The sequence below is a fragment of the Colias croceus genome, chromosome 10, assembly GCF_905220415.1.
Source record: "Colias croceus chromosome 10, ilColCroc2.1".
NCBI lineage: Eukaryota > Metazoa > Arthropoda > Insecta > Lepidoptera > Pieridae > Colias > Colias croceus.
Genome location: NC_059546.1, coordinates 4130553 through 4143403, shown reverse-complemented (window position 1 = coordinate 4143403; position 12851 = coordinate 4130553). Strand labels below are relative to the sequence as shown.

Here is a 12851-nt window from a genome sequence, read left to right as displayed (position 1 = left end):
TTACTATAATTATCAAATACCATTTCGATTATAGGATTTTAATTGATACGTATAAAAACTAGGAAGAGGATGAAGTTGGTATCACTTCCTTACTACTGAATGCAAGCTTTTTATAATAATATCTATAAACGAAGACCGCACACCGTCTCTATACATCCAAGGACCATAAAAGGGACAGCAGTCAAAACTCAAAAGTAATGAACGAAAGGGAAAGTATGACACGTGATCGCAGTCCCGTTGCCACAATACCTGTTGCAGTCTTATTTACGACCCAAAACAATCGCTTTATCTTGCCTCATCCAAATAATGCGACCGTAAAACCCGATTTTTTACACGACTCAACGTTTATAGCTTCTTGCATAACGTTTTGTTTATAAACAGTACTTTTCAAGGACTCGGCTACCTTCCGTGTTCCTTAGTGACAAACAAGTCGTCCCGAACAGAAGGTGCTTTACGAAATGTAACAAGTATCGAGATAATGGTCTATTAAAATTCATCTGGCGTCTATTAAAGTACGCGTTCGATTTATCGCTTTATTTAAATAGGTACCTTTACTTAATAACGGGCCATTTAAATAAATAATGAAGTGTAATGCGATAATAATGTTCGAAATATGTGTTTCAATTTGTATTACTTACAATAATTCTTATTAGTGCGACAGTATGAAGAATAGCTTTTTTCGATTGGAATAAGCGAAAATTGTAGTGCAGTGTAAAAATGTTGTGTATAATTTGATAGTCAGTGAACAAAAAGCGCGGTAAAAAGTGTACCGTTCGTCGTACAAAAGATGAACAAAAAGTTCTAACGCGAGAAATGGCGGCCGTGGCTTTCGGGTGGGGAGACTGGGGACAAAAACTAATAATAACTGTGTGTCACCCCATCACCGCTGTCCTATTTTGCCGCACCTACTCGTCATATGAACTTTGCTATCGGAGCTCGCTTCAAAGTAAGGTATTTTAATATCACATAGTTACCTATGTATGTATGCAGCTTTATAATGATTAACAAACACGTTTGAAAAAATATTTTTCAAACTTTTATAAACTCAAAACCTATTGAATAGAAATATGTTTGTATTATAATAATTGCTACTGATTTTATTTTTTAAAGACACGTTTTTAACGCCAAACACAATTTTAACACCCAGACACATACCTACATGAATGGATACGACTAGATAAAGCTCTACCTACACTCAAGCCTTAAAGAATTTTAATTTTTAACCTCAAAAATCATTTTCAAAATTCGACCGCAATCTTCTTATCTGTAGGAATACTAATCACCTACAATTAACTTAAACACTATAATAGAGCATAGTCCCAAATTAATTTGCAGTTCATTTACACGATACACAATTATATTTATCTCAAGGGTCCAATCGGGTCGTAATCTAACGTAATTATAACATGCCTGCTAGTGTAAGTCACGATTTTAACTAGGCGTGGGGCGCGAGTTTAAAAAGTTAAGTCCTCGTTAGTACGAGTACATAGCAATAGTTAAAGAAATATGTATAGATAGCGTGGCCGGAATCAGATTATCATCGCGGCTTGGTAAAGACGGTGGTACACTGGACGTCATGTTTTCATTTGTGATATGTATGAATTAATAAAAAACTTGGGAATAGATCTAATTTTTTATAGTAGATAAGTAAAAAAGTAGGATTATAATTTGATCGTATATATTGAAAGTAACGATTTCAAATATGTATTTCCAAAATGCACAATGCATCCATCAAATATTTGACATATTATAATCCAACAGATGTTAGAATCTACTCCAATAAGTAGTGTTACTCAATTGTAATTTAAAAATAAAAGCTCATTGTGCCACCGGCGTTACACCGAGACCGTGAGTTAAAGCGGGCCGATAATCCTGGATGTAAACACGCGAAACACGATCAACTCCACCGTCTACTTCTTTACAAGTTTTTTTTTAAATATTACCAATAGCACATTACTTAAATACACATACTCACAATTTAAATTTCTAAAGATGTAAACAAATTAACAATAAATTGATAACGAACCTCGACCTCCTATAAGTTAAAAAGCTGGCACAAATAAAAAAAAAACATATTTTTAATCTGTAGCAGTTTTCAATATGAAATTAAAACTCAAAAAGTTCGTAACATCCGGAATGCTGAATGAAATCAAATATCGAACGCGGAAGTCGCCCCCGTGTCTCCCGCGAAGATTTATTATATTTGTCCTGCGCTTATTTCATTATAGTCTGTCGCAAACGGCCTATATGATTTTTTCAATTTAAAACAGGCACAAATAAATCTGCGAGGATTATTGTCTTGTAAATATAAAACAAATACGCACAACGAGCTTTAAATGCAACAAAAAAGGAATGGGTAAAGTTTATTCATAATAAATAGCGGTTGGTTATTTCCTAGTAATTAAATTTAATTAGGTCAGGTACATAATAATGACATGATTAGCGAGGGTATTTTTAATAGGTATTTACGCAAAAATAATATGATTACGTTCGCTCAATCCTATAAGATTATCTAAAGTCCGAAAACTAAAAAAAACAAGAGCTTAATTAGAGATTAAGATATAAATTTTCAATTAGCCGTAGAATCACTTACTGGGATGAATGAATATCTGTCCCGTTCACACTCGCAAGCTTATCAATCTAACACGAGTCGAACAATAGCGTCGCATGTTTGATTTATACAGGCGTTTAGTGGAAACATTACGGATAATTATACTACGACCGTGCAGTTTTAATGTTTTATATGTTGCGTTTCGCAAAATATCGCTATTACTTAAAAAAAGTTAACGATATTCGATTATATGTATAATATTTGTATGGGTGTAAGATGACATTATAATTTATACGTGAAAAATTGAGGTGTAAAATCAAGTTGTGTTATAAGTTTTGTGTGTCTGTTTGTTTGTATAGGTACTTGTTTTGTAGTTCACAATCAGAATTCTTCGTTTTTTTTAAATATAGTCTTGCTTTGTAAAAAGTTTACAAGAATATTTGAAAGAAATAAACGTAGTTATTTCAAAGATGTTCAGGTACCTATTTTAAGTGTGGAAAAATCATAATGGTGGTAAATTTTTAAATGTTCAGTTTAAAATTATATATTTTCCAAAAAATAGTTTATATTAAACGTTTCAACCTAATTTTGTTTTGGTATTGTAACGTCAACTAAAATTCTTAAATTCCGAACATAGGCATGGCAGCAGATGATATTTAACATAATATGCGACGCATTTAACAGTAATCGATATAAAATAAATACCTATTAACTAAGTACCATGATCTCTTTGGAAGTTCGGGAGTTAGAAACAAATCTTAAATTGCGAACTGTCAATTGGAGAGTGGAGAACAAATCCCAAGACGTTTCGCTCGAACTACACCTCCACAAAAGCCGAACAGAAGTAGGAGCTCAGCTCACGAGCTTTTCAAGGGTGGTGGCTGCTTTCGGCGGGAAAGCGGCTTGAAGCGGTGTAGGGGTGGGGTGGTGGGAGGGGGCGTGATGGCTCGTATTGATTTAGTGCCGTCGTCGACGAAGCTATGTACTGCTAGCTAGGTGAGTATCGTCGCTTGATGCGCTTTCTTCTGCCGCGGGAGCGCTACTTTCGCTTTATTGGTGTCGAACGCGTTATCGCATTTTAATTATAGTAATTATGATTTAGAAATTTCGATGGACAGGCATTGAATTGGTGACAGAAGTTATAATTCTTTGGATGATAAATTGATAACAGAAATCACTTTTATATTCATGGAGTAATTAATGCATTTTTCCCTTTAAAATGATGTATTTATTTCTGGGTAGTTTTAAATTATTCGTCTAAATCATGTCCAAGGTACAACTTAAAAGAGGTAGAAAACAAAAAATGCCACGTATTTACGGTTGAAATAACAGGATAATTTAGAAAAGCGCTTTTCGTAGCTGCAGCGCTGAATTCCCAAGCGTCTTCCCGGCGTCGAAGATTTAAATGGATATTTAACTTTAGTCTCAAGGAACCTAAAGTCTATTGCTTTTAACGTCCTCTGAGTCAAAGGCGTTTTTTTGGGAAGCTAGAGAAGCTTTTAGCAAATGGCTTAAAATTGTCTGGATTTAAAAAGTTGTGAAACTTTCTTATTTACTTAATTTTTTGTTTCGACGGTTTCGAATTCAAATTGATTTCATATACACGAGCTAGGCTATTCTTATGTATTAATTGTTATCGACAATTAGAAAAACTTTATCATAACCTATCATATTATTATCAGAAAGTATGGGCCTAGTAGGTGTGCAACATTTTACATTATCATTATAGTACCACTGGTCAAACACACATAAAAAACAGAAAGATCGATACTCGTTATCTAAAATCTAAATTAATCTATATTTCTACAAAATATAAATCTATCACTTAATTTACAATAATCTCACATTAATATAAACTAGTTTAATTAAAAGTTTAATTATTCCACTTAGCATTATGTTGTAAGAATTTAAAATACTTTTTGAGTAATAAATGTCATTACATCATTTATAAGATGTTGAGTACAGAGTAAATATTTGAACTCATGGCCATACGTAATGTTTCGACTTTTATAAATAACCTACCGAGTGCAAAATATCTTGCTATTCACATAATTTAAAAATGTTGAACATCATAAAAATAATATAACTTTTCCAAAATAGGCACGAGAAAGAAATAAAAACTTCTTAAACTACTAACTGTCTAAAATCTACGGAAGGTATTTTATATATTATAGTTTTATTTAAAAAACAATCAACGTACGATTTGTGAGCGTTCTATAAATTTAAACAAAACAAAAATAATATCATTGGACACGTTTAAACATTCAAATATAAATAACATAAATAACGTCATCTAAAAATGCGTAGTCGAACGTTCTAAATACACTTGGAAGCCTCTGTTTCGTAAGGTTAACCTGTGCGGGTGTAAAAAATTTATGACTACGCGACTGCGCCTACGTTTACAACCTATTTTAGGCGCTTCCCGCATATTATAATCACGATTTTAATTACCAAAATTGATAACAATCATAATACCACCTATTGTTTAGATTCGCTCGCAGGGAACTAACTTAATTATTTCTGTAATTTAATTTTTAATGTTCGTCGAATATAAAACGTCTCACTTACCACCATACTTCATCCAGAATATTAGATATTTGCAATTCTCAGACAAAAGTCACCCACCAGGTAGACGACTTTAGAAAATCTTTTATTTATAAGTCCGCGAACAATCTACATAATATGTCCGTACTATATTTTTTCGATCGAAAATTTGTAGTTCGAATTCGTTGATAGGAAACATATACATCAATGTATAAGTTTATTAGACCCATATCAACCAATTAAGATAAATATAACGGCATTGTATATTAATTTGTACTAGATGAATTTGAGCCTATTTTTTTTCATAAAGTTCAATGACTTCCATTTTAATTAACAGTTCTGAAATTATCTCATTTAAATTGAATGAAAAACTTTATGTCTAAAGAACCTCGCTTTCATTTCTGGTTTGCTTAATTACAATTTACAACTTCTAATTTATACCAGCCGAGGTTATCAACTGCAATCTCTTCGGGTTCGAGTTTCAATCGAGTTCTAAGTCGAATCAATAAATAGGTAGGTAGTAGGATATATGTAAGGCCGGAAACCAGCGGGTGTTCGCTCTCATAATTATATTCACGGCTGATATTTTTGAACTTTCACGTGAGCTCTTTATTTCGGGTTTTTTTTCTAAACTTTGTGATTTACGCCGCGACTCTGATTCTGTGACTGTTGGGGTGTCGAAAGCTTTATGCGACTTCCAAATTTATTCAGTTTTAAACGATCCTTTAGTTTAGGGTCTTTTATTTTTCTGTTATCTGTTGAAATTTATTAATATTTCCTGATATACTAAACTAATAAAATTAACAACAAATTTTAATAAGCAGATAAAATAAGATAAACTATTTTGAAAGGATTAAATCTGTAATTAAAAACAAAGTTAAATAGGCGAATGTGGAATCGAGTATTTATCATAATAATAGGTCAGGTGCAAGCTGTTATTGAGCCACAATTACAAGCAGTTATCGGCACAACAAAACTTATAGAGAATCAAACAGGAGGCCAAGACGTGGGCCACGTAAATCTTTTCTTCCTTTTGCTCCGGAAAAGTGCAAGGGAGCGAAAACTAACAGAAAAGTAATGGGTTCACTTCTCTGTAGCATTCGCCCGAACTAATTGTTTTACTTCGGAAATACTTCCACATACTGTTTTATTTATCAAGGCAGTTTCCGTTATTTTTGTCTTTTGTTACGGTTCTGCTATACAAAGCAGATGCTTTTATTTAAATTTCTATATAGTGCCCCATATTACAAATTTTCACCACTCATTATAATAGTATCCTATTGTAATCATTATTTGTATTAGATAAGTATAATTAGTTATGAACGATGTATATTATTTTCTCTCATCAATATAAATAATGAATTTTAACTGAACGTAGAGTGAAAAGCAGAATCTGAATGTTATTATTCTAATTAAAATTTTCTTCTAGTTGTGTCACAGCTCGTGTTTCAAATTCGTATAAATCTTCGAACTCGTCGGTCGGAAATAGCACCTCGTCCGTGCATAAATCACGGTCTATTTAAGCAATCTGAAACGAAAAATCAAAAATAAGCCGCATACATGTCGCTTTACATTTTTTGTTTGTGCGCAGTCTTTTTGATCTGGTACGTTTTACAAATCGTGTATTGGAAACTGTTCAATTGATTTTTTAATGAACGACGTATTTGGCTAACAGATAATAATTTAGGTACAGTAATTTACGTTCGATCGAATGCTCTTTGGAGCAATAAAATACTGTTTATTTTCAGTACGAGCTGCAGATTATTATGAATACTCTTTCCTTACTCTATACCTACAATATAATAAAAACAACAATGTACCTACCTACTCGTAATTCACCTCGTACACAAAGAATTCTTGGAATGTAATTTTACATTTATCTCAGCATTAAATCTTGAGTCCTATTGAATATTCTGTTTCATTAAGACTGGATTAGAGCATTTTTGCTAAATTCTCATGAGAATACCGTTATTCTCTTAGTTAGTCTTCTCTAATATCAAAATATTTACACTAATTTATACAAATTTTGTGATCTACTTTCCGTGGGAATCGTATCGTTCTTGTTTTTAAAGGAAATAAATGTGAATAAAACTTGTTTGAAACCTGATTGATGAGTGAAATCAGCTCAAGATATTAATTAAAAATCAAATATCCTGTATATTAACTCGGTGTTTTAATCGTAGTTTTAGATATATTATACCTTAAAGATAATTATATGAATTTTATTAATATCGTGATATGCATATTCATTCGAAACTTCCTCTTAAAGAAAATATATGGAAGTGGGTAAATTATTGTACTTCTCGTCGTAGTTTTTTAAATATTCCTAAAGGCATATCGTAATGAACGTACATCCTTCTTGATTGATTTCGTATCAAACAAAAACGACTCACCAATTCACTACTATAAATGGTATTTGGATAAAATACATTTTTTGTGTAATTGCTCTTAATACTTATTTGTGTGTATAATTTATTGAGTTCGTACAAATATAATTAACGTGGAAAGGCTTTACAATCGTGCAGGTGAAAGCGCACATGTTTCCACTATACTTTATAGTTTATAGGCTTTTGTTAATAACTCATAAATAAAGAGCATTGTATGATGATGATTTTTAAAAGAGATCATAATTACCTTTACAATTAACAAGCTAACTTATTCTATTTAAAGCTATAGCCTGAAAATGCTAAAGTTTGAAATCATTAAACTATGGAACAATTTAGTGGAGTTAGTTGCCTCTAAAAAAATAATTAACGTAATTAATTTAGTTAAGCATTAAATTTAGATGATTTTTCAAGTGGTAACCAAATTCGTAATTTAAATAATTTAAATACGAGAGGGCATTGCGTCTTGGCAACAGAGCGTCAGTAGAGCACATCCGTAACGCAGTTTGCGAAATTGTTTACTAAATTACCTATGACTGAACAAAATACCAAAAACTAGTATTAGAATCCGTTACACTAACCTCATTTCTATACTTTATGATCAAGTGTGTACGAAAATGTAGATATTCCGTTATATTTAAGAGGTACATGAATAAATTCAAACCTGACCGAAGTAATTACACGATGTTTACAACCTCTGATAAAACTTAATTGTTACTTCTCGTACATTACACATGAAATACATGCATTTAAAATTTTTGCATTCGTTTCGTTATGAATTTTATTTTAATTAATTTTTTTAAACTTTTTATCTGCAATTATATTTCTGAACTGTTAATTTTATTTATGCTATGTGTTTCGTTTATATAATGGTTATAAACGGTTATTGCGTCTAAGATCTTGTAATCATTATAATCATATTATTTTATAACTTCTTAAATTAAATAATAAAACAAAAGCGAAGTGGGTTGGAACGCAGTTGACCACAATATAAATAAAAATCGAGGTAAGTAAATGGTTACTTAACGTTTATTTCCATAATTTTGGAACCATTTAAATTGTATTAAAGATACAAAACGAAATATATGAACCCAATTCAATCGAGTAAAGATTTGTTTTGAAGCAATCATTGAATGGAGTCGAATATTTTACTCTTACTTAAGAGCCGTTCCAACAGTGAGGCGTTAGACAAGTTCTGTAATTAATTGTAAGAGCCGATTGTACCGACGACAGGGGAATGATCCAATAGATTTATCGTCTCTTATGCTCTGATTCAAGACTGTTAACTATTCTCGAGATGGTCACATGCGAGAGTGAGATGAGGTACCTATTTATTAATATGATAAAAATGTAATGAAAGTTGTATGGATCATTTTTTATAAAAAAGCGTAAACAAAAGCGATTTACTTCTAGAAATATTATAGATTATTGATGGATCAATCTTATTTTCAGATAATGTGATCGTTTATTTAAAAGCTCCGGAAAATAAAATTCATTTGCAGAAAACAAAAGGAATAAGGAAGTAACTAAAGTAAAACAAAAGTAGGAGCCCCTTATCGAACTAACGTCCGTCTTCTGTAGAAGGCCTTTTTGTTGGGATAACAAAAACGCATTTTAGGAAAGGGAAGCAAATTAAAGTTATCGATAAAAAATCGAACACGAACATCGATAAGCTAACTATCGATATTGGCTACAAAAATCGTTGGTGGCACCTACTTAATCATGTCCATGCACCTGCTCCATACATATTCATTAACCGATATCGGCTACCGGTCAGTATCAATGACTGTTTTCGCGACATTGCAATGAATACGAGATAAAAATAATATGAATTCGATGCAAGAATACAAGTTCTCGTCCACTATAATGGGTAGGTAATTGAAAAGCATATGACATCGTCATGTTTTGACGTGAGAAAATGTTTTGTAAGAATTATTGATGAACGTAATTAATATTTATGTAATGTAAATTGGATCGTTATATTTTGCATTTAATAGGTTTCATCTCATCTTTTAACATGTATAAAATTTACCAGCTGTAACATAAAACGGTGTGTTTTCAATTCTTTACACAACTAGGCTAAATCAGATGCAAATATTACCAATTAGAATTGTTACGAACCGAAAGAAATATGCAAAAATGGAGACGAATTTAATTTAAAATGAGATCCGTCTACGTTCCGCTTGGGCCCGCGTCGATCGGAACGAAATTGAAAAAGAGAAAAAAATTCGAGAGCGGAATAAATAAAAATAGATATCCCGCTACAGCGCAAGTCGCCGTTGAAATGAAAATAAAACAGCACAATGCTTTTTGTGGACGAAATAAATTAAAAAGTGTGTCGCGATTTTGTGAGCAACAAACCGTAGTTTCGCAATGCCCAATGTCTGTATATGTGCTGTATATGTTGGGTATTCTGTATTGACATTCGAATAGTTTTAGCCGCGTCCGCAATATTTCAATGATGTTCAATTTACATTCTATTTGTGAGGATTATCGCGTGGACAATCATTTAGTTTATGTTTGAATACAAGTGTTCCAATTCACTAGCACTCGCTTTTAATGGCTTTCATGTCACAAACCGTAAGGATTCTTTAAGATATAGGTCAGCTGGTAATGCTTTTTTTTTGTTTTATTCGGATGTCCTCTATAAATTACGAGATCATTGGGTTACATATGTTTATTTTGCTACGACGTTCTGAAGTGCTAAGGAAAAGAAAAAAACTGAGGCATTGACCAGCAACTTTATTTACACTAATTATATCTATCCGTAATATCAGTTTAGATTGATATTTGTACTTAATTACTTAATTACGTAAACATAATTTCTCTTAGATTCTACGACTTGAAAGGATCAAACATACCTATATTTGAACTATGTTCAGGGAGTACTGAATGAAAATCACTATTATTTTTGTTTAAACGATTAGTTAATGCACTCAAAAACAGTAGGCAAGCATTAATAAAGGGGGAAAGTTTTACCTAAATTATATTTGTGGGTCGTCACGCTTTCCCGGGGCGCGGGGCGGGGAGGCGGGTGATAAGAGGGGTTCTATAGGCCGTAGGTGGATGTCCCGTATTCATAGACTAGGTATTGAGACACGATTGATGATTTTTTTATTTATTTAATACCTATCTATCTTTCAGTTGAGAATTAAATTATAATAATTATGTAAACAAACTCTATGACTAATAGGTAGGTAATTGACGTTGTCTTTTTATAAGTGAAATGCTGATAGTACCAACTGGATGTCGTATAAAGAACACTAGCAGAACGTTCTGGTCCAGTATAGTATTAAATAGTAGTATTAAGTTTACTAACGTGTTTCGTAGACATATAAATCGTGCTTGATTCTTCTGGGGTTCGGATTTTTATGGAAAACTGACGAATCAGTCTCGGTAATTCAAGTCATTTGAAATAAAATAAGTATAATAATTGTTAAGTAAAGTTTTATAAGAAGAATAAAAATTGGAAGCGAATTAAAAGCTGTATAAAAACAAAGAGCTGCCAATGTATCAACAAAGCTTTTAAGGTTATGCAAACAATTGCAGAATATATTCAGGGCGTGATTAAATATTCGAGTGGTCTATACTATAAATACGTGTCTTTTGTAATCCAACAGCACTTAAGTCGCGGGGCGATCGGCTGTGTACACTCTACATTTACGCACTTTGACTAAAACCAAAGTTTTGCGTTAAGGACTCACTTATATCTTTACAGTTATAAGATTTTATCTCTGTAAGCGCTCCTGAAAACAGAAACGTTACAGAAAGTTACTATTTTTTCGAAAATAAACATATCCAAGAAAGTTCGTAAAAGTTTTTAATGTTACAGAGAGCTACGATTGCCAAAAGAATTCTGAAAACATTTGAAAGCTGAATTAGATTACAAATGAACTGCTACGAGCTGTCTTACCTGACCTGGCTCGCAAAGTAGAAGCTTCTGATGGGTCTTCTCCATCGACATGACAGCTCGTTTAGCTGAAGCAGCTTCAGTGAAGAGAAGAAAGTTTGCGAAGAATTAGGAATGAGGCGTGCGAGTGCGGGGGCGAGGGGCGGTGTCGCGGCGGCGGCGCGGCAGTGCGCCGCGCGCGGCCGACGCGCCGCCCGCCCAGCAGTGGTTCCGCCGCCAGCCGCCGCAGTCGCAGTCGTCACCGCCGCCGCGATGCCGTCCGACCGCTCGCCGCGAAACCGCTCCGAAACGCTCGCGATTTGAACTCGCGCGCGAACCCCCACGAAACTGAATAAGTTCGACAAATCCTCCTCCTACCTGGACCACTATATAGACGGACGTGTTACCGGTGATAGTTCGATAGTTTTTTTTCTAGTACAAAATTGTATATCTTCGGTAGAGAGATGAAATTAGTATTTTTTAAAGTACAAAGTATTTAGCGCTGTAGCGACTATAGATTACCTTCTAATAAATACAGGGTCAGTTTTGTATGAATTCATTGTGATTGTAGATTAAGTCGCCGAAACGAGAACTCTATATAACCCATACTGTTTTAAGGTAGCCTGGAGTATTTTTGTTTGGTAAGTTTATTGAGTGAACGTAGAAATTGATCGATCAATTCGCACCTAATCGATTAACTGTAGCAAAGAAAATAAAATGGAACATAATAAAAACATAAATTATATCGAACAATGTTGATTAATTTATTCGAATAACAGCGAAGCAATGGCCAAACAAACCATTTATATCACGTCTGAAACTCGAATGATTTCCACGTCACGTAAATATAAACAATGTTTATTCCATTGTATAAAGAGCTCGAGATGTAACGATAGCGTTATTGTTACAGGCATTAGGACCGCGGTAGGTGCCTGAGACGGTTGCGCTAGACAACACTTCGTACCTTGCAATCCGAAATCCGTTTGTCCCGCCTCTATCAATATATATTTAGCACGAACAAATGCCGATCGTAAATCGAATGCTCCGCGATTGTTTTGAATATAGACATGAAACATAGCAGCAAAACAAAGTCGAACGGTGTATGCAGCTCAGCGCGTGCCCAAACTTTGATTAATAATTTCCCAGCATGCATCTGTGGTTTATTATGATGCATTGTTTTCGTTTGTTTAATAAATTACACGATAGATTAATATAGCACCTGAAGTTTACATGAACGATCGCCGGTCGAATGGCCTTTGTTTTGCAGACGCTTTCTCCTGTGTCGTTAATCATTTAATCGTAGCGGAGTTGCGAGCGATAAATAAAGCCATAAAAAGGACCGACCGATTGAATAAAAGTTCAATAAAATTATATCAGACGTGTTATCAGACGCAATAACATTGACGTTTCACGGAGTTTGAGTGAAGAATTCATGTAGATATTCCACTTCTCACATACCTATTTATTACCTAATTTGCAGATA

At 33.5% G+C, this 12851-nt stretch overlaps 1 protein-coding gene across 8 annotated transcripts in view; it reads left to right on the top strand.

Moving 5' to 3' along the window:
- LOC123695111 (homeotic protein antennapedia-like) overlaps positions 1-12851 on the top strand; it is a 150450-nt gene that overhangs the window by 77136 nt on the left and 60463 nt on the right. For 2 of the 8 annotated variants that reach the window (XM_045640842.1, XM_045640836.1), the window contains exon 1: positions 11641-12009. The exons of the other annotated variants lie outside the window; for them this stretch is intronic. The gene's annotated coding sequence lies outside the window, so the exon portion shown is untranslated. Of the gene's footprint in view, positions 1-11640; positions 12010-12851 lie in introns of those variants that run through there. 8 annotated transcript variants of the gene reach the window in all.